This window comes from Rhinopithecus roxellana, chromosome 9 (genome assembly GCF_007565055.1).
Source record: "Rhinopithecus roxellana isolate Shanxi Qingling chromosome 9, ASM756505v1, whole genome shotgun sequence".
NCBI classification, from domain to species: Eukaryota; Metazoa; Chordata; class Mammalia; order Primates; family Cercopithecidae; genus Rhinopithecus; species Rhinopithecus roxellana.
Window position 1 is genome coordinate 93624475 of NC_044557.1, and position 19943 is coordinate 93644417.

Genomic DNA, 19943 nt, shown 5'->3' on the forward strand with positions numbered 1-19943 from the left:
TTGGTTGAACAATCTCTTCAGCTGAGGCAGCTCACGAAGAAGGTGGGCAGCCGAGAATTGTCTGTCAATAGAGCCCCCAGCAGCTAGAGGAATTAATCCTTCAGTTTTGAAGAGGGACCTGAGAAGTGCATCATGTCATCCACCATGGCCTGAGATGCCCTTTCCTGGTTTATCTAACAAACATCTACTCACATTTCAAGATTCAGCTCAGGGCCGGGTGCAGTGGCTTAGGCTTGTAATCCCAGGACTTTGGGAGGCCAAGGTGGGTGGAACACGAGTTCAAGAGATCGAGACCATCGTGGCTTGATCTCTATTAAGAGACCCAGTCTCTATTAAAAATACAAAAAAAAAAAAAAAAAAAAAATAGCTGGGCGTGGTGGCGGATGCCTGTAGTCCCAGCTACTCGGGAGGCTGAGACAGGAGAATGGCGTGAACCTGGGAGGCGGAGCTTGCTTTTAGTGAGCCGAGATCCTGCCGCTGCACTCCAGCCTGGGTGACAGAGCGAGACTCCGTCTTAAAAAAAAAAAAAAAAAAAGATTCAGCTCAGACTCCTCCTCCATGAAGCTTCTTCTGACCTCCCTTTTCTCAGTAGCACCAATCACTCTCCTGTGCACTCATCGTACTTTCTATTTGGTTCTCTCAGTGCCCCATAACACTTAGTGCTTCTGAGTAGCACACTCTACTAAGTAGTCCCTAAAGATATCGCTAGACTGGGGTGCAATATGGCTGTTGCCGCAAATTATGATGAGCCTGGGTCAGCAAGAAAAGACAGGCAAGTGTACAATCCTGCTTTTAAGAGTTTCCATTGAAAATGGTTAAAACATGTTTTAGATGCTGCAAGAGGTGACCTTCACCCGTTTGGAACCCCTTCATTCTATTAAATCTCAATTTCATGTACATATCTGATAAGTCTTTCAAGATGTCTGAAAATGCTACAAAATCTTCAATAAATACATATTGATTGATTTTATTCTAATCTAGCAGGGAAAAAGAGTTGCTTATAAAACATGATGTAAAGCCTGAAGGAATGAACACTAAATTATTGGCTTTGGGAGTTTTTAGAACTTTGCTCAATGTAATGAAAAACTTTAGAAGCAAACACAGCAGGATGGCCTCCGGTGTCCCAGAAACCTCCTCACCGTGCCTTCTGTCCCTGCTCCCTGCAAAGTCATTTTACTGATACACCCTCAAATTTTGGAGAACCCATTCATATTAACGAATTGGAAAGAAACTTAGGTGAGCTGGATGTGTTTTGATTAAACCCTTGGATCCCTTCACCGCATCTTTTAGTGAGGGGAGTATGTATCTGTGGTTGAAGCTGTCAATATCCTTCATCAAGTACTTATTTCTCCAGTCATGCAGGTATTGGTTAGCACTCACCCATCTGCATCTTATATTTTGCTATTTGAAATTTCCTAAAATAAGGAAGTGAAAGCAATATGTTTCATATTGTGCCTTGGCATATTTTTTCTTCCATACCACATAGTAGGTACTATAATACCATTTCTCTTGAAATAGTCTTATGATAACATATTAATGTTTCCAAAGCATTTTACTATTTATTTATTTACACACTTATAGAAGGAAGGGAACTAACATTTATTGACCAATGACTGTATACCAGGCACTGTGCTAAGGGCTTTACTTAATTATTTAATCCTCAAAAAAATTTTAAGAAATAATTACTAACATTATCTCCAGTTTACAGATGAGAAAACTGAAAATAGATGAACAGTTTTGCCCAAATCTATGTATCATAAACAGGTAGAGAATGATGGGGCAAAGATTTGACATCATCTTTTCATGACAACAGTACACACTGCATCCCTTAGGTTACGTTCCGGTACTAAATTATAGTACAAGTTCGTTCTAAGTCCTTAGCTCTCCAGGGCTCTTTACAGTGGACTCAAACTTGCCTATCTTTTTTATATTTCCCGATTCCTTCAGTGCTTTGCTCTAGCCATAATGAATGCCACATAATTTACAGAATCCTCTATGGCCTCTCTTCTTCTGAGCTTGCTTCTTGGAATTGTCTTTTATCTGCCCCATTCTCTTGAATAGTCTTACTCATCCTCCATGTCTCAGCTGAAGATAGGGGGCTTTCCATCTTCTCTGAAGACTGGATTAGAAGCTCTGGGTATCCCAGACCATCCACATGACCCCAGTGGTATGCACACCGTACTTCTTTTCTGCCTGTTCTACCAGGCAACCTCCATGAAAGTAAGGACTGTCTGCCATTGTGTCTACAACATCATTACTGAAGGTATGTTCACTATATTCTTGCTGCAAAGTGAATGAAGATACCCTTGCTCCCTGGCCTTTGCACTGTGCTGTTTCTTCTGCTCTACTCTCTTCCTTTTTTCTGGTTAATTCTCATGTGTGCTGTGTATCTCTGTCAACATTCCCTGCTTCTGAAGCTGCAGCTGGGTTGGGTGCTCCTCCTAGGTGTTTCACAGTATCCAGCTCTTCTCTCAAGCTCATCATTCATCTTGCACTGTTGTCACTGCCTCTTATTAATTCTGGACTGAAAATTCCTCAAGGGCAGAGTTTATATCTTTTTTTATTTAACTTTTTAATTTTGTTTTCATTTGACACATTATTGTACATATTTGTGGGATACATTGTGATGTTTCCATACATATACTGTATAGTAATCAGATCAGGGTAATTAGCATATCTATTATCTAAAACATTTATCGTTTCTTTGTGTTGGAAACTTTCAATAGAGTCCTTTTAGCTATTTCAAACTATGTATTATTGTTTTTAATTTTATATTCAGAGGATACATGTGCAGGTTTGTTACATGGGTATATTGGATGATGCTGGGGTCTGAGCTTCAAGTGAACCCCTCACCCAAATAGTGAACATAGTACCCAGTAGGTCATTTTTCAACCCTTCCCTCCCCTCCATCCCCCATTTTGGTATCCCTAGTGTCTATTGTTTCCATCTTTATGTCCTTGTGTACCCACTGTTTAGCTCCCACTTGTAAGTGAGAACATGCAGTATTTGATTTTCTGTTTGTGCATGAATTCACTTAGGATAATGACCTCCAGCTGTATCCATGTTGCTGCCAAGGACATGTTTTTTTTTTTTTTTTTTTCCTTTTTATGGCTGCATAGTATTCCATGGTGTATGTGTACCAGATTCTCTCTATCCAATCTGCTGTTGATGGGGACTTGGGTTGAGTACATGATTCTGATATTATGAATAGTGCTGCAGTAGCACATGAGTGCAGGTGTCTTTGTGATTGAATGATTGATTTTCCTTTGGGTAGATACCCAGTAGTGAGATTGCTGGGTTGAATGTTCATTCTGTTTTTAATTCTTCGAGCAATCTCCATTCTGTTTTCCATAGGGGTTGAACTGATTTGCATTCCCACCAACAGAGGATAAGTGTTCCCTTTTCTCTGGATCCTTGCCAACATCTATTATTTTATGACTTTCATAATAATAGCCATTCTGACTGGTGTGAGATGGTATCTTATTGTAGTTTTAATTTGCATTTCTCTGCTAACTAGTGATGTGGAGCTTTTTTTTTTTTAATGTTTTTTGGGCACTTGTTTGTCTTCCCAAAGCATTTTTAAATCTCTAGAATAATCTCACGTAAGTGTAGTGCTATATTATTTGGAGTAGAAATTTCTAAAGGCAAATAATGCTCCTTGGACTTAAAGAATGTTTGCTCTAAATTAGATAGTCTAAAAAACTGAAAATGCTTTCCTGTTCAAAAGCATGAAACACTATAATCTCCATGCACCATGTAGATATCTTTATACATTTCTTCTTGGGAGCTCTGGTTTTTCTTCTGATGTTTGCCATTACAGGTGAAGCAGCATTGTGTAACAACAATTTCCTGCGTGCTATAAAATGGTAAGCCACATGGCAGTTTGCTTGTGATAGGAGGGTTTAGAAAAGGTCCGCTGGGAAATTCCAGATCTTCACAGTTCTTTCCTCCGCTGTGATTCTCCATTTTCTTTTAATGTATCCTAATTGTATATAATCATTGCTGTCCAGGCAAACTTCTCTGTTGTGCCTCTTCTTTCCTTTGTGTGTGTGTGTAATTTAGTTATTCATGCTAAGGGAGGTTCCCTAAACTTCACCTCTTTAAACTACTCCACCTCTTTAAACTAATAGGGATTTTTCTCATCTTCAGTCTCATGGTTAGAACGTGTGAATCAACATAATTCTTTCCTAATATCCACATGCCTTCAAAAGAGAAGATTTGACAGTTGCATGAAGTGGTCGATTTTACACACATAATACCTTGATGAAGAGAGTTTCTTAGCTAGTCGCAGTGGCTCACACCTGTAATCCCAGTACTTTGGGAAGCCAAGGCAGGTGGATCGCTTGAGTCCAGGAGTCTGAGACCAACATGGGTACCATGGTGAAACCCTGTCTTTACAAAAAAAAAAAAAATTTGGTGTGGTGGCGTATGCCTGTAGTTCCAGCTACTCAGGAGGCAGAGGTGAGAGGATCCCTTGATCCTGGGCTGCAGTGAACCATAATTGTGCCACTGCACTCCAGCCTGGGTGACAGAGTGAGACCCCTGCCTCATCAGAGGAAAAAAAGAGTTTCTTAAATGTACAGAGGTATAGCAAAAGAATACTACAAGGATGTTTGGTATCAGTAGAAACTTTGTCAACCCTGCAAATCTTTAAGAGTGGGCAATTTGGAAAAGTGTAGAGTGTAGACTAGAGGCGCCTGTGATACCTTCAGAGTGTAGACTAGAGGCGCCTGTGATACCTTCAGAGTGTAGACTAGAGGCGCCTGTGATACCTTCAGAGTGTAGACTAGAGGCGCCTGTGATACCTTCAGAGTGTAGACTAGAGGTGCCTGTGACACCTTGAGCAGCCCTGCGAGTCAGAAAGTCCAACATGGCAATCTGAGGCCAGAGACCAAGTGATGCTTAGGATGCTATCAGAAGTGCCCTGCACACATTCGACTTAAGCGTGGATGACAGCTCCTTTGGAATTCAAATTAGGTTATATCTTCAATATGGATACAAAACTAAGGCTTCAACCAGAATCTGAGGCAAGAGTATAAGTAAAGGCCTATGTATCAAGTTATAAACCAAACTGCTAAATAAAATACGTCTTCCTCCCTTAACAAGTATACTTTCATAACAACCCGAGGGCTGCATTTCCTATACTGGAGTTCTATGACAGAGCATGGTGGCTTGGGGAAATCTTGCCCTCTGGCCTTCTCTTCCCTTTTCTTCCCATCTCTGACTCTATCTTGTCCCCTCACGCCCATGTATGAGCATGGACACTCCAGCCTATACATCCATGCCATCCACCTCCCTGACAAACAGCTGATCCTTGGACACCCCTAGGCGTTGGGATATGTACCTGATATCATGGTCTGTCTTCAGGAATGAACCTGGAGAAACTGCCCTTGCAAGGTTTGGAGTAAAGCTTGGAGCCCCTTGGACAGAGAATCCCATCATTCCCTCCATGCATCATGGTCCAGAGAGGAAGACTTGGGCCCTGGATGGGCACGTCCTCCTGGCCCCATGGACTCCAGTTCTAATAGTAGCAAGGCCTCCAACAATCTACCCCCTTGCTCTATGGATTTGAGTAGTTTAAGTTACAGATATACCGTTAGTCATTAAGGGTCTTATTACTAGTGGTCAATAATTTCCACATTTTGTTAAATGTACAGATAACAAGGGTTGTGCCATCTCAACCTCTTGACCCATGTTGCATCCTTGCTAAGATAATTCTTATAGGCAAATAACAGATACAGATCATACATTTTACTTTACATGGGAGCATTGCTCTATCCTCTGGCTGTACCCATTTATTCATTATCAGTTGATTTAAGCTGTTAGAACCAACTTTGGTTAGGAATATAGAGAGTACTTTTAATGCTCTTCTCTTACAGGTTTGGTTTTTCTCTTTTCCTTGATTATAGCACTCTATTTAAGCTGGTTCGCAAACCATCAGTGAAATTCCAGGGACAGCTGAATGGTGCTGGCGGCAAGGGTCCCAGCGAGCCAGACTGGTGGTGGTGTACTGTTAGCCTCCTTCCTGGGTGCTTTGGGCTGTCCCTTACCAGGATCTGATTTGTGACCATTTCTGCCTGTTAGTTAAGCCAAGGCTTAGAGCAGCAAGGACTTTCCCCATGTATGGTATTTAAATCTCTCAACCCCTACATTACTCTGGTCCTTCTTCCAAAGAACTGTCATTGCAAGCACCCGTATCTCCTACCACTGAAAGTAGCAGAGAGTTTAGCTAATTCCACATGAATGATCAAGTTTGTACATGTTTTTACATTTAATAAAAAGGCAAACTCCACTTTTAAGGATGTGACATAGAGATGTGGTAGCAGAAGTTGCTGTGAAGAACTCTGTCTCAGTTAGAGGAGTCTGCACCTTCAGGAAACCTGGAATTTCTAGAGGCTATTATTTGCTTACACGTGAGGCAGTGGAGCATAGTGGTTAAGAGCAGGTGGTCTGGCACTGAACTGTGAATTTAAAACCTGGCTCTAGCACTTACACCAAGACCCAGGTAAGTTATTTAAACTCTCTGTGCTTTATTTCCTCATCTGATAAATGGCAATAGTAACTCCAGATAGTCATATATTAATACATGCAAAGCATTTAGAATAGTACCTGGCACCTTGTAAGTGACAGTGAGTCTTTATTATCTCCTGGGGTAGACATATAATATTTCCACATCCTACAGAAGATGTGAGGGTTCAACAAATACCATTTTTAGTGGCAGTGGGAAATGCTTGGTTCCTACTTGTCATTACCTCTTTGGTTTCAATGCGTCTTTATGAAGATGATTCATGATCTTCTGCTTGGCTGTGACTGTGGACCATAGATAGCGCTATGTCCAGTCTCCTGGCACCATCTTCATCATATACTGCTGCCCTTCTGTGGCAGGCGATCCCAGGGCAACACATCACTTGTGTCAGAGGGATGGGAGCTCCTATTACACCTCCTCCTGTGAGCGGCTTTCAAAAACACTTCTCCTGGAAACACAACAAGTGGTGGCTGCTTTATAAGACTGCTGTGCAAGATCTAAGGCGTTCCTTTTCTTTCTTTTAAGCTTCAGTTAAATTAACAAACATTGGTTAAATTAATGACCCGTGACCTTTATCTTCTGAATGGTGGAAGATGCTTTCATATTTCTGCCCTCTGACAGCCCAGTTGTAACAAGTTGCTCTGTCTCAGATTAGTTAGTGGATCTCATCCATTTTAACATGGTACCATCATAAGATTCCATGTAAACATTTTTATAGCCATTAACTCTCAACTCCATCTCCATCCATACAGCAAAATATATGTAGACCCTTCACATTCAAAGGCAAATATAACATCATCATGTCTTCTTCTTCCCTCTGATTCACATCGTGGCATCACAAAAACTCCAGGAGGAGGCACCATTTTCTCTTTCACTTTGAAAATCGCTTGGGCCTGGAGAATTGACATTTAACTGCAAAAAATAAAATAAAATAAAATAAATTAAAAAAAAAAAAACAAAGGCGGCCGGGCGCGGTGGCTCAAGCCTGTAATCCCAGCACTTTGGGAGGCCGAGACGGGCGGATCACGAGGTCAGGAGATCGAGACCATCCTGGCTAACACGGTGAAACCCCGTCTCTACTAAAAATACAAAAAACTAGCCGGGCGAGGTGGCGGGCGCCTGTAGTCCCAGCTACTCGGGAGGCTGAGGCAGGAGAATGGCGTAAACCCAGGAGGCGGAGCTTGCAGTGAGCTGAGATCCGGCCATTGCACTCCAGCCCGGGCGACAGAGCGAGACTCCGTCTCAAAAAAAAAAAAAAAAAAAAAAAAAAAAAAAAAAAAACCAAAGGCGTTAACAGCACAATAATCTTATGTTGAACAATGGGGACAGAAATGTAATATGTAACACATTTTCTTTCAGTCACAGAAGATCTTATTAGACGGAATGCTGAACACAATGACTGTGTCATTTTTTCCCTGGAGGAACTCTCCTTGCATCAGCAAGAAATAGAAAGACTCGAACACATTGATAAATGGTGCCGGGATTTAAAAATTCTCTATCTTCAAAATAATCTTATTGGGAAAATTGGTAAGTTTCAGTACTTAGTTCTTACGGTTTCTTTAACATTGTGAATGAGAGAACTTTGGAAAGTGCTGTGTTATTTTTAGGAGAAGACAATCACTGAAAGAGAATTCCAGGGGAAAGCAGACACAGCCGTCTCTCAGTGGCTGTGTGGGGGACATTTGCCTAAATTGTGTGTAGTGAAAACAATTTCCAACAAGAAGTTGGGAGAGCAGGTAAAGGTGAGCAACACATTAGTTGACCTGATCATCTAAAAAGACAGAGAACACATCAGATCTGATTTTTTATTTTTTGAGTTTGAAAGGGAGGAGGTATTTGTCATCGTTTTACATCACACTGCAAGACGAATTTGTATGAGAATTGAGGGAGTCCTTGTCAGGTTACTGCAGAATTCAATAGCTAGTTTTGCTGTATTTATTGTGACCATATATGTGCAACGCATTGGGTTCAGTATTGTGTATTGAGGGGCTTCCAATTTGGAATGGAAATTAGAGGTAAATGCAGGAATCAGGTCAATGAAGATAAAAATATCAGTATTATAACTGATAAAGCTCTTCTAAGAAAGTGGCTTAGACTTGCAGCCAAGTGGGCTTGCTAATATTGCCCTCAGAATTAACCTACCCACCCAGTTACATGCAGAATTGGACAACCACAAGTTTCTCCTACCCAGGTGGGCCTTTGCTTTATGTCAGGAGGTAGGTTGAGACCATGTGCTGTCTGCTGGTAGGAAGATCCCAGAAACCAGGAAAGAGGGTAGGACTGGGCATGCTCAATTTCTTCTCCTGATTAACCTATCAGATAAGTTGGTCTTCCTTCCCCCACCACACCTGACTTCTCTCACAGAAGAATGATGAATTAAAGGGCAGAGGGAAGGGAGGCGTGTGGAGTTACTCTAATGGAGGTCCTGCCACATGGACACAGAAGGAGAATCCCCAGGACCCAGAAAGAGAAAGCACAGGCTCTGGCATCAGGTAGACCTGAGTCAGAACACTGCCTCTGCCGCCTCCCTCTATGCAGTGTGAAATTTGACAAGTCAGTTACTTGCCCAAGTCTTAGTTTTGCCATCTGTAAAATGGCTAATAATGCCTAATGTATAAATTGTCATAGGGATTACATGAAATGATATGCTTAGTGCTTGCTCACCATGAGGTAAGTACTCATTACAGGATAGCTGCTATGCTGCTGCTGTTATCAATTTGATCATTTACCCCAGTGTCTCCAGGCTAGCCAAATGAAGGTAGGAGCAAAATGGACTTGGAGGAAAAGGGATGGAGTCAGGGCTGATGAGGCAGAGTGAGTGCCAACCCCTGTGTGCCCTGGCACGAGAACCCAGAGGTCAGCTTGCAGGATTATATTTAACTTCCCATGGTGATGTGCAGTGGTTCACAACAGGGGCATTTGGCAATGTCTGGAGATATTTTTAGTTGTCGCATGTGTATGGGAGGATGGGGAGGGGATGCTATTGGCATCTAGTGTACAGAGGCCAGGAATACTGCAAACCATCCTACAGGATTCAGGATGCGCCCCCACCCCACAAGAAAGAGGCCCAAAATGCTAGTATTGCTGAGGTTGAGAAACCCTGGTGATGTGGTTGCTTCTAGTTTCGTGGATAATTGAAAATTGGCTTCAGGCTTGCAAAAAGCCTAGATTTGCATCATTTTTGGAAGATTTACTAAAATTCTCTGTATTTTTTCAGTTAATTATTTTTGGCATCTTTAACTTGACCAGAAATTAGAAACTCTGGCACATTGTTCAATTAAAAAGGCTATTACAGAAAACCACCAGCTTTTATGCATGGGGGCATGAAAGAACGGTTCTAATTGTACAGATCTAAAAGAGTTCCCAAAATTTTAATCTCCACAGCTGGGTCCATCACAATTACTAATTAGGAGCATGGTATTTCAGTCCTTTTCAGAGCTGTGAGAAAGCTTAAATTTTTGCTTCCAAAGTACTCTTAAATTAAACACTCTTTTAAATCCTAATAATGGGATTTTTCAGTGCTACTCCACCCATAGGCATTTAGGCACTTATTTAGCAAGTAAAACCACCCCTCTAGGATTCAGACTCGCTCTTGTGCCATTGAGGTAGAAGTTTGTGAAGCAATTGCCCTTCCTAAAGCCCTGTTGCCCACAGGAAGACACAGATGGTCTGCGGAGGAAGGTGCTGCTTAGAGGTGACCCAAGAGGGAGCCCAGGGGCCATGTGGAGTCTTGTCAAGTGCCCTGCCCCCAGACCTACTGAATCAGAACCTGTGGGCTCCTGGAATCAACCCTTGCAACAGCTTCCCAATGGGCTGCATACCTGGGCCAAGCTGAGAGCCACAGAGCTTCTTAAATCCCAGAAGGCAGAGGGTCTACTCCAAGTTCGTGGGCCTGCTTAGTTAATGAGAACTATTTCTAGAATGGTCTCGCTAGAACTCAGAGTCCCTTTTCACTACCCAAGAGGCTCTTCCATTTTGACTTACAGAGCCTTTTTTTTCCCTCTCTGTCCAAGTTGGGCCCTGTGGTTTTGAGGAATTAACTTAGGAAACCCTCCCTGAGCAAATCTTACTTTTCTATCATATGGCTCCTTTAGTCTTTAGAGGGTGATGCATATAACAAAGGTGGGGAAGGGAAATCCTCTTTTGAAGAGGTATTTTATTGTGGGCTAGCCATTTTAACAATAATAAAGTATTTTGCTCAGGATGTGGACGAAACTCTCATAGTTCTTAGCACATAGAAACCTCCAAATCTGCTGGATGCAGTGGCTCATGCCTGTAATCCCAACACTTTGGGAGGCTGAGGTGGGCGGATCGTGAGAGCAGGAGATCGAGACCATCCTGGCTAACACAGTGAAACTCTGACTCTAATAAAAATACGAAAATTAGCTGGGTATAGTGGTGGGTGCCTGTAGTACCAGCTACTCAGGAGGCTGAGGCAGGAGAATGGCGTGAACCCAGCAGGCGAAGCTTGCAGTGAGCCGAGATTGTGCCACTGCACTCCAGCCTGGGCAACAGAGTGAGACTCCATCACTTAAAAAAAAAAAAAAAAAAAAAAAAAGGAAACTTCCTTATCTTTGACTCTCGAATGCTCAGATGTTTCTAAAGAGCTTTTTCAAACATTAGGATTACTTAGAATAATTTAAATTCTGAGAGAAACATTTGTAATTTTTTCCCCCAAATCTTCCGTTTAAACAATGCATAAATTGAGATTCAGAGATGTGAACTGTTATGTTCAGGCCTATGGAAACAAATATATGATGTTGTGTACATTTTAGATTAACTATTAGTGGTGGTAAGGGTGATGATTATAAATCACCATGTTTAAGCTTCATGATACCCCTGAGAAATGGGCAGAGGATGCACTCATTGAGTGAGGCTGCCCCCAGTGCACATTCCTTAGCCAAGTTTTCTACATTCCTGTCATCTTAGAATGTTCTTTTAAAGTGTACTACAATGATTTAGTTCCAGGTTCTGAAGTCAAATTTCCTAGCTCTACCACCTAACCTTGGACAAGGGAATTAATTCTCTGTACCATGGCATTGTGATTGGTAAAAAGGAGACAATAGTTTTGACCTCATAGGTTTATTATGAGGATTAAATAAGGTAATATATACTAAATGCTTAGAACATTGTGTGACATGTGATAAGCACTCTTGCTATGGTATTATTCACTATTTTTCAAAGGCCCCATTCTGCAGCAATTCTGTGACTTGTTTATGCTTATTGTTTTGCCTGTATGAGCTTTCATGTTTATTAAATAAAATAATTCTGTATCAGGTTGATTTTGGTTTCAAGTCAAAGCAACCCAACTAAATGTGGCAGAACAGTAAGGAAATCAATTATCTTACCCAACTTTAAGTCTAGAGGTAGAGCAGACTCCAGAATCAGACAGGGTTGGTCGATTCCTTCTCTCTGCTCTACCAGCTCTCAGGCTTTGTCCTGCAGCTGCTTGCCTTATGATTGAGTATAAGTATCAATAGAGATAGTAATTCCTTATTCACATCCAGCAGGAAATAGAGATAAGAACCCCCAAGCATGGAATATAGATCCTTCCCTTTTATCTGATTAGGAGCACTGGGTGTGCATGTCCTCTCCTGTATCACACAGTTGTCAAGAGACTGCCATGGGCTGTTTGGCTTAAACTTAGGTTCCTGAGCCATCACTAGCGAGAGAGATTGGATTGTCATGCACTGGCCCAACTTGGCTAAACCTAATTGCCTGGAGTTAGGGCTAGGTAGAGACATGAGCAAAACTGGGTGTCATCAGGAAGGATGGAGGGAGAAATGGGTCCTCCTTAGGCAGCCACTATGTCTGATGTACAGGTATAGATTTGGAAAAGCAACATGGTTTTGATAACCATAATAATAATCTTTAGATTTTCTTCATTATTTTAGTAATAGGTTACATAAAAGTGTCTTTATTTTGAATATTAATTATCTTAATTACATTATCTTGTATTTCAGAAAATGTTAGCAAACTCAAGAAACTTGAATATTTGAATTTAGCTTTAAACAACATTGAAAAAATAGAAAACTTGGAAGGTAAGAATGTTTCTTCTATTATGCTATTATGAATTAAAATTGAGATTTAAAGTTAGAAGGTCAGGTGAGGTGACTCATTCCTGTAATCCCAGCACTTTGGGAGGCCGAGGCAAGCAGATCACCTGAGGTCAGGAGTTCGAGACCAGTCTGACCAATATAATGAAGCCCCATCTCTACTAAAAATACAAAAATTAGGCAGGTGTGGTGGCATGCACCTGTAATTCCAGCTACTCAGGAGGCTGAGACAGAATTGCTTGAACCCTGGAGGCGGAGGTTGCAGTGAGCTGAGATCACGCCATTGCACTCCAGCCTGAACAACAAGAGTGAAACTCTGTCCCCGCCCCTCCCCCAAAAAGAAAAAAGTTAGATTTAAATGGTCTTGTATAAAAATAGGTATGCTTTTAAAATTAACATTTTACATACATCTTGTAGTTATTCTTCTTATAAAAATTCAAGCAATAAGGTGATATGTAAATTCAAAAATGGAAGTCCACTTTACCCCTTCCTAACCTAGCCTCCTCAGAGGTAGCCAGAATTAACACTTGGGTATATACAGGGTGGTTTTATTTCATTTTGCTTTTTATTAATGGTATCATACTAGTATTGTTTTGAAAATTAGTTTTTTCCCTACAATTACCTTGCTTTTTTGATATCCAGGAAAGGGGGCGTGGGGCTACGTACTGGAATCATTGTAGACTGATTTATCTAACCATCTGTCTGCAAATGGACATTTGGGTGCGTTCCAGTGTTTCGCTATAAAAAGCATGGCTACAGTGAGCCTCCTTCTACGTTTTACTTTGTGTATATGTGCACAGTTTTTTCTAGGACAGACACTTAGAAATGGAATTCCTGCATTTAAATCAGCATATTTTGAAAGATACTGCCAAATTGTTCTCCAAAATATTTATTGTATCGATTTGTACTTATTCTGATAGTCCATGTGAGTACCAATTTCTACACAACTTCACTAATACTTTCTATAAACAATATTTTTTAAGATAGGAAGATATTTTTGTTTATTTTTATAGTAGCCGTCCTATCCTAATAGGTGTGAAGTGGTATGTTATTGTGCTTCTGATTTGCGTTTACCTAATGACTAATGATGTTGAGCATTTTTTATGTGCTTACTGGCCATTTGAATATCTTCTTTGGAAAAATGTTTATTCAAAGCTTTGGCCCATTTTTAAATTAGTTATATTATTTGTCTTTTTACTGCTAAGTTGTAAGTGTACTTTATATATTCTAGATGCTAGACTTTGATCAGATATTTGATTTGCAGATATATTCTTCCAATTTGTGGGTTTTCTTTTCAGCTTTCGTGATGGTGACCTCTGAGGCACAATTGTTCTTAGTTTTGTCTGTAGTTTTTTTTGTTTGTTTGTTTGTTTTCCCTATAAGTGTCTTTGGTTTTACTGTCTGGAGAATATGGGCCTTTATAGAATGACTTGAGAAGTGCTTCTTAATCGATTTTTTTCAAAGGGCTTGTAAAAAATTTGTGTTAACTCCTCTTTAAATATTTGTTAGAATACACCAGGAAAGCCATCTGGTCCTGGACCTTTCTTTGGGAAAATGTATTGATTATTAATTTAATCTCTTTATTTGTTGTAGGTCTATTCAGATTTTCTGTTTCTTCTTGACTTAGTTTTGGAAGGTTATGTCTTTCTAGAATTTGTCTATTTCACTTATGTTATCTCATTTTTTACCATACAGTTGTTTTTACTACTCCCTTGTCATCTTTTTCATTTTTTTAAATGTCAACAGTAAAGTCTCATCTGTCATTCCTGATTTACTAAATTTGAGTGTTCTCTTTTTTTTCTGGTTAATGTGTAGCTAACAGTTTGTCAATTTGGTCAATCTTTTCAAAGAACCAACTTTTGATTTTGTTGATTTTGTCTATTGTTTTATATTCTCTATTTTGTTTGTTTCCATTGTAATCCTTATTATTTCTTTCTCTTTGTGTTTTCTCTTTTTTCTAGTTTCTTAAGACAGACAATTAGGTTATTGATTTGAGTCATTCTTTTTTATGGAGATGTAAATAAAATTATATGAATTTTCCTCTGATCATTACTTTTTTGCATCTGTTTTGATATGTTGTGCTTTTGTTTTAATTCATCTCAAAGTATTTTCTGATTTTTTTTTTTGCAATTTTTTTTCTTTAACCCATTACTTATATAGCAGTGTTAATTTCCACATCTTTGTGACTTTCCAACATTTTCTTATTTTGCTGATTTCTAGTTTCATTCCACTGAGGTCAAATAAATACTTTCTTTGATTTTAATTACTTTTAGCTTATTGAGACTTGTTTTATGGCCCAACATTTGATCTATCCTAGAGGCTGTTCTGTGTACATTTGAGAAGAATGTACATTCTGCTGTTCTTGGGTTTAATGCTCTAAATATGCCTGTTAGGTCTAGCCTTTTGTTTCTTTCTTTCCTACTCTTCTATTTCCTTGCTGATATTCTGTCTAATTGTTTTATCTATTATTAAAAGCAGGTTACTGATGTCTCCGACTATTATTGTTGAATTGTTTCTAGCTCTCTTCAATAATGTCAATTTTTGCTTTATATATTTTGGGACTCTGCTCTTAGGTGCATATATGTTTATAATTATTTTATCTTTTTGATGAATTGATGTTATTATTATTATAAAATGTCATTTTTTGTCTATAGTAACAATGTTTGCCTTAAAGTTTATTTTGTCCGGTATTAATATAGTCACTCCAGCTCTCCCTTTTTTCTTTTTGGTTACCATTTGTATGGTATAACTTTTCCTATCTTTTACCTTTCCAACTATTTCTATCTTTGAATCTAAAATGCTTCTCTTTCAATAACATATAGATGAATCGTATTTTGATTTTTAATCTATCCTGTCAATCTCTGCCTTTTAATTGGAGAGATTAAGCCATTTACACTTAATGTAATTAGCAATAAGGCAGAATTTGTGTCTGTTATTTGCAATGTGTTTTCTATATATCTTATGTCTAATTTGTTCTTCTGTTTTTGGATTACTGTTTTCATTTTTGTTATTTTTGTGTGTACCATTTTAATTCCCTTGTTCTTTCTTTTATGTGTATTTTTGAGTTTTTTTAGTAGTTTCCCTGGGAATTAAAATTAATATCTTAATTTATAACAATCTAGTTCAAATTAATACCTACTTCATTTCAATAATATATAGACTTTGCTCCTGTATAGTTTAGTTTCCCTCTCTTCATTTATGCTGTTATGGTCACATATCACGTCTTCATATATCATATGCCTATTAACATAGATTTATAATTATTTCTTTTTGCAGTCATCTTTTAAATAATTTAGCAGAAGAAAATAGGTACAAACAAAAATAAATTTATGTTGTCTTTTATATTTACTTATATAGTTACCTTTAGTAATTGTTCTTATTTTATTAAATGAATTTGAGTTTCTCCCTAGTGTCTTTTCATTTCAGCCTGAAATACACTCTTTACTATTTCTTGTAGCATAAATCTGTTAGTGAAAAACTCTCACTTTTGTCTATCTAAAAATATCTTAATTTATTTTCTATTTTTGAAGGGGAGTTTTCCCAGATAGAGAATTATTTTTTGACAGTTATGTTTTTACCATTTCTTCTTTCCTTCCTCCCTTCCTTCTTCCATCTATCCATCCATCTACCTATTATCTTTTCCAATAACTTTCTTTTGTGTTTTTTAAATCTCCCCAAGAACTTCTTTCAATTGGATTTTTAGTAGTATTATACTGATCTTTTGTGCCTTTTAACTTGCATCTTTTATTTAAATCCATTTTTGTTGATATTGTATATTTTGAAATATTTCACCAGATTCAAATTCCAAATAATAATTTTCTTTTCATCCCTGTTTGTTTTATAGTTCAGTCCATCTACAATTAACTCTTTAATTTGGCCATTTTTTTTATTATTATAGTTTAAGTTCTGGGATACATGTGCAGAACGTGCAGGTTTGTTACATAGGTATACACATGCCATGGTGGTTTGCTCCATCCATCAACCCATCATCTACATTAGGTATTTCTCCTAATGTTCTCCCTCACCTAGCCCCCCAACCCCCGACAGGCCCCGGTGTGTGATGTTCCCCTTCTGTGTCCATGTGTTCTTATTGTTCAACTCCCAGTTATGAGTGAGAACGTGCAGTGTTTGGTTTTCTGTTCTTGTGTTAGTTTGCTGAGAATGATGGTTTCCAGCATCATCCATGTCCCTGCAAAGGACATGAACTCACCCTTTTTTATGGCTGCATAGTATTCCATGGTGTATATGTGAATTTTGGCCACGCTTTTTATTCTTCTGAACTTAATTCTATGTTCTGATTATTTCGTTCCTGTGGTGTGTATTCTTATTTTATGGATGAAATATCTTCTAAATCTCTTTGGAGATACTCGTTAGAACTTTTCGCTGCCATTTTTTTTTCCATCCCCTGAATTCTCTTCTTCATCTGAGGTTTTCTGTTTTATTTTGCACACTTCTATCTTGTGCTATTTTTTTCTAAATGTCTGGTAACATTTGGTGTCTGATTACAGTCACAAAGGATTTCGTGTGTTAGGTGGCTTGTGTGACTTATTTTGTAGTTGTAAGGTTCTGCTTGCCTATCCAGCCTCAGCCTGCCTGGCAGAACCACTGTGCACTCTGCCAGTGGGTGGGGCAGGCTGACTGGCAGACTTCACTTTAGAGTGCAGGGCCATGGAATAGAGGCAGACAACCTGTTCTCTTCACCCCATTGCCATCTGCTAATAGCTGAAATTAGGAGGACTTTACTTATGTCATGGTGGATTTTAGTCTATTTGTCTACTAGGGTAAAAATGGATAGTCCAGTGATTATCAAGGTTATGTATTTACAATTACATAAATCTGCCTCATATATTTTTATTTTTTGCTCTCAAAAAATTACCATTACCAAAGCCCTCAAACCTGGCCTCAGTCCTGGGATCAAGATGATCCTTTTCATCACTGGCATTTTTCTGCATTAGAAGTGGAGTCATTGCTCTCTCCCAGCTAACATTTTACAGCCCTATTCTCCTGTGAACAAATGGAATAACAAAATTTACTCTATGTCCATGTTTTGTGGTAATGAATTTTCTATCCAAAATGACGAAGAAATAATTAAAACTGGGACTCTTGGCTCAATTGTCCAGCGCTTGTTAGTTTTGTGAAGTATTCTTACACCATATGAGTTCTGTTTGTGTGATTTGTTTTATTTATATACCACTAGAGGGCAGCATCGTCACTATTGTCTTTGAGCTTGGCAAACTGCAGGCCAGCTCCACTCCTGCCTTTTACCTGGACAGGTCTTTTTGTGCTCTGCTTTCCAGCTTTAACACGGATGAACTGGGTGTAGGGTAGGATTGTTTGGTGAGGGTGGTGGAGGGGGATAGTGGGAATAGAGAATGCATCCTATCTGCTGGCAAATATGTACTTTTGTTTAATTTTAAGGGCTTGAGGTGACAGAGGAGGAAGATGGGGGTACACCTTCGGCCCACCTGCTTAAGTAAATCTCAAAATAATTTAAAAAATAAGTTGTTTTGCTTTTTTACTTTTTTTCCTTGGATGGCAAAAACATAGCTATTATCTTTTTTTTTTTTTTTTTTTTTTTCTCCTGTTGAGGATTCACCAGGGTGGAATAAAGTGCTTTTGTTTTCCATCTCTTACCCTAACCTAGAAGGAGAGGTGGAATTTCCCATAGCATGAGCTCCCCCACCCACCTTGGGCAGTCAGTATTGTTGATTTCCGTGACTTTTAGATGCCAGAGGGTCACTGAGCTGGATCTCCGCAGAACAGGAGATAGAGGCTGGGACTCCACAGAAGGAAGCAGTGTCGAACTCCAGAGACGAGATTTTCTCAAGCTTGGTCAGTTTGGCAAGAATTGTTCATGTTTAGGATGACAAACGTAGTTTAATTTCTTAATTGTAGGCCAAGTAGACATTATGATTTGACACTTTGAAAAATATAATGAACATTTGGAGCATTCCTTATCTACAAAATTATAGCAACATCCAAAGATATATGACATTGTTACCTCATTGGAATCTTTCAAATGTCACTCTTTTCTTATATGAAAGAAAAATGTAATTAAAATGTCTTCCGGAGCCTGCTAAATTAAACTTAAGAAATGCCACCTAACCTATCTTAAGTCAGTTTACCCCAAATATATCTTCCACATTTATAAAATTCATCTGTCATTTTGCCAATGTAAAATAAACATACAAACAGAGATATAGACTTAGTTTTATTTATAGATATAGTTTTATACACATCCTTCATATAGTGACTGAGTCTACATTTTTATAATTTAACAACTGCATTATCAAGTTTATTGATGTGTTTTAAATGCAACCTTATTGTTTGGTGCTGGAGGTGTTTTTAATTATGTTTGTTATTATGAATATAACTGTTCTGAACAGAATTGTATGAGTTACCTCTGTTTCCAGTTGAGATATTTGGCTCAGACTTTTTTTCCCCCAGATGAAATTCTAGCAATGGAGGAAAAAATAATTTAAAAGCCTATTTTATATATTGACAGACTGCATGCTGAAAGGTATAACTCTTATGTCACAGGCTTGCCGATATATGTTTTTAATATTATCCACGTTTTTATTAATTTAATAGAAATAATGATTTTGTTTCTACCTTTCATTTATATAATTATTTTTGAAGATGTGAAGTTAATGAATTTCTTTCACCTATATAGTAAATCTAGAATATATAAAAGCATGTATTTGTTCTTGTACATTTTGGATATTTATCTTTTGCACAATCAATATTTTCAGCATAGTAATATAATAGTTCACAAGGTCACAGTGCTATACTTATGTCCCTTGTCAATCCCCTCAGACCTCTAAGTCCTACTGCCTAGAGGTAGCTACTCGCAATTTCCCTTGCTTGTTCTATTACAAGTGTCTAAATAATGCACTCAGTGGTATGCTTATCTCCCAAGTATTGCACTTACATCATGCTTATCTGCTATTTCTTGATATTCCTATTTTAGATGTCATCTATTGACTTCCCAGTGTGGAAGATGCAGATTTTGTTCTCTCACACCATCCACAAAGTTCTCAATTTTCTCCTACCCACCCTCTGTGTATTTTCATATAACATTGACAGGATATCATAATGAAATATCGGATATGGACCCATTTACAGGGACTGGTCTTTTGAATTAACTCTGTGTTGGGAGGAGATGTTACACTTGCTGCCCAAGTCTCCCACATCTAATCTCTGGCCTTTCTTATCCCACCTGCCTCCTCCCGCCTTCTTCCAAGCTGGTCTGCCCGTCTCCACCTGTGTCATGAATTCTGGGCAGGTCAGTCCTGGGCCACACCTCTGCTGGCTGGTGACAACTGCTTTTACTTACAGACTCAAATATGTGTTCCACAGAA

The 19943-nt window shown here is 38.8% G+C and overlaps 1 protein-coding gene across 3 annotated transcripts in view; it reads left to right on the forward strand.

Moving 5' to 3' along the window:
- LRRC6 (leucine rich repeat containing 6) overlaps window positions 1-19943 on the forward strand; it is a 94007-nt gene that overhangs the window by 6281 nt on the left and 67783 nt on the right. For 2 of the 3 annotated variants that reach the window (XM_030938205.1, XM_030938207.1), the window contains exons 1-2: window positions 7853-8053; window positions 12490-12567. The gene's annotated coding sequence lies outside the window, so the exon portion shown is untranslated. Of the gene's footprint in view, window positions 1-7852; window positions 8054-12489; window positions 12568-19552; window positions 19868-19943 lie in introns of those variants that run through there. The other variant, XM_030938206.1, reaches the window with a different exon arrangement.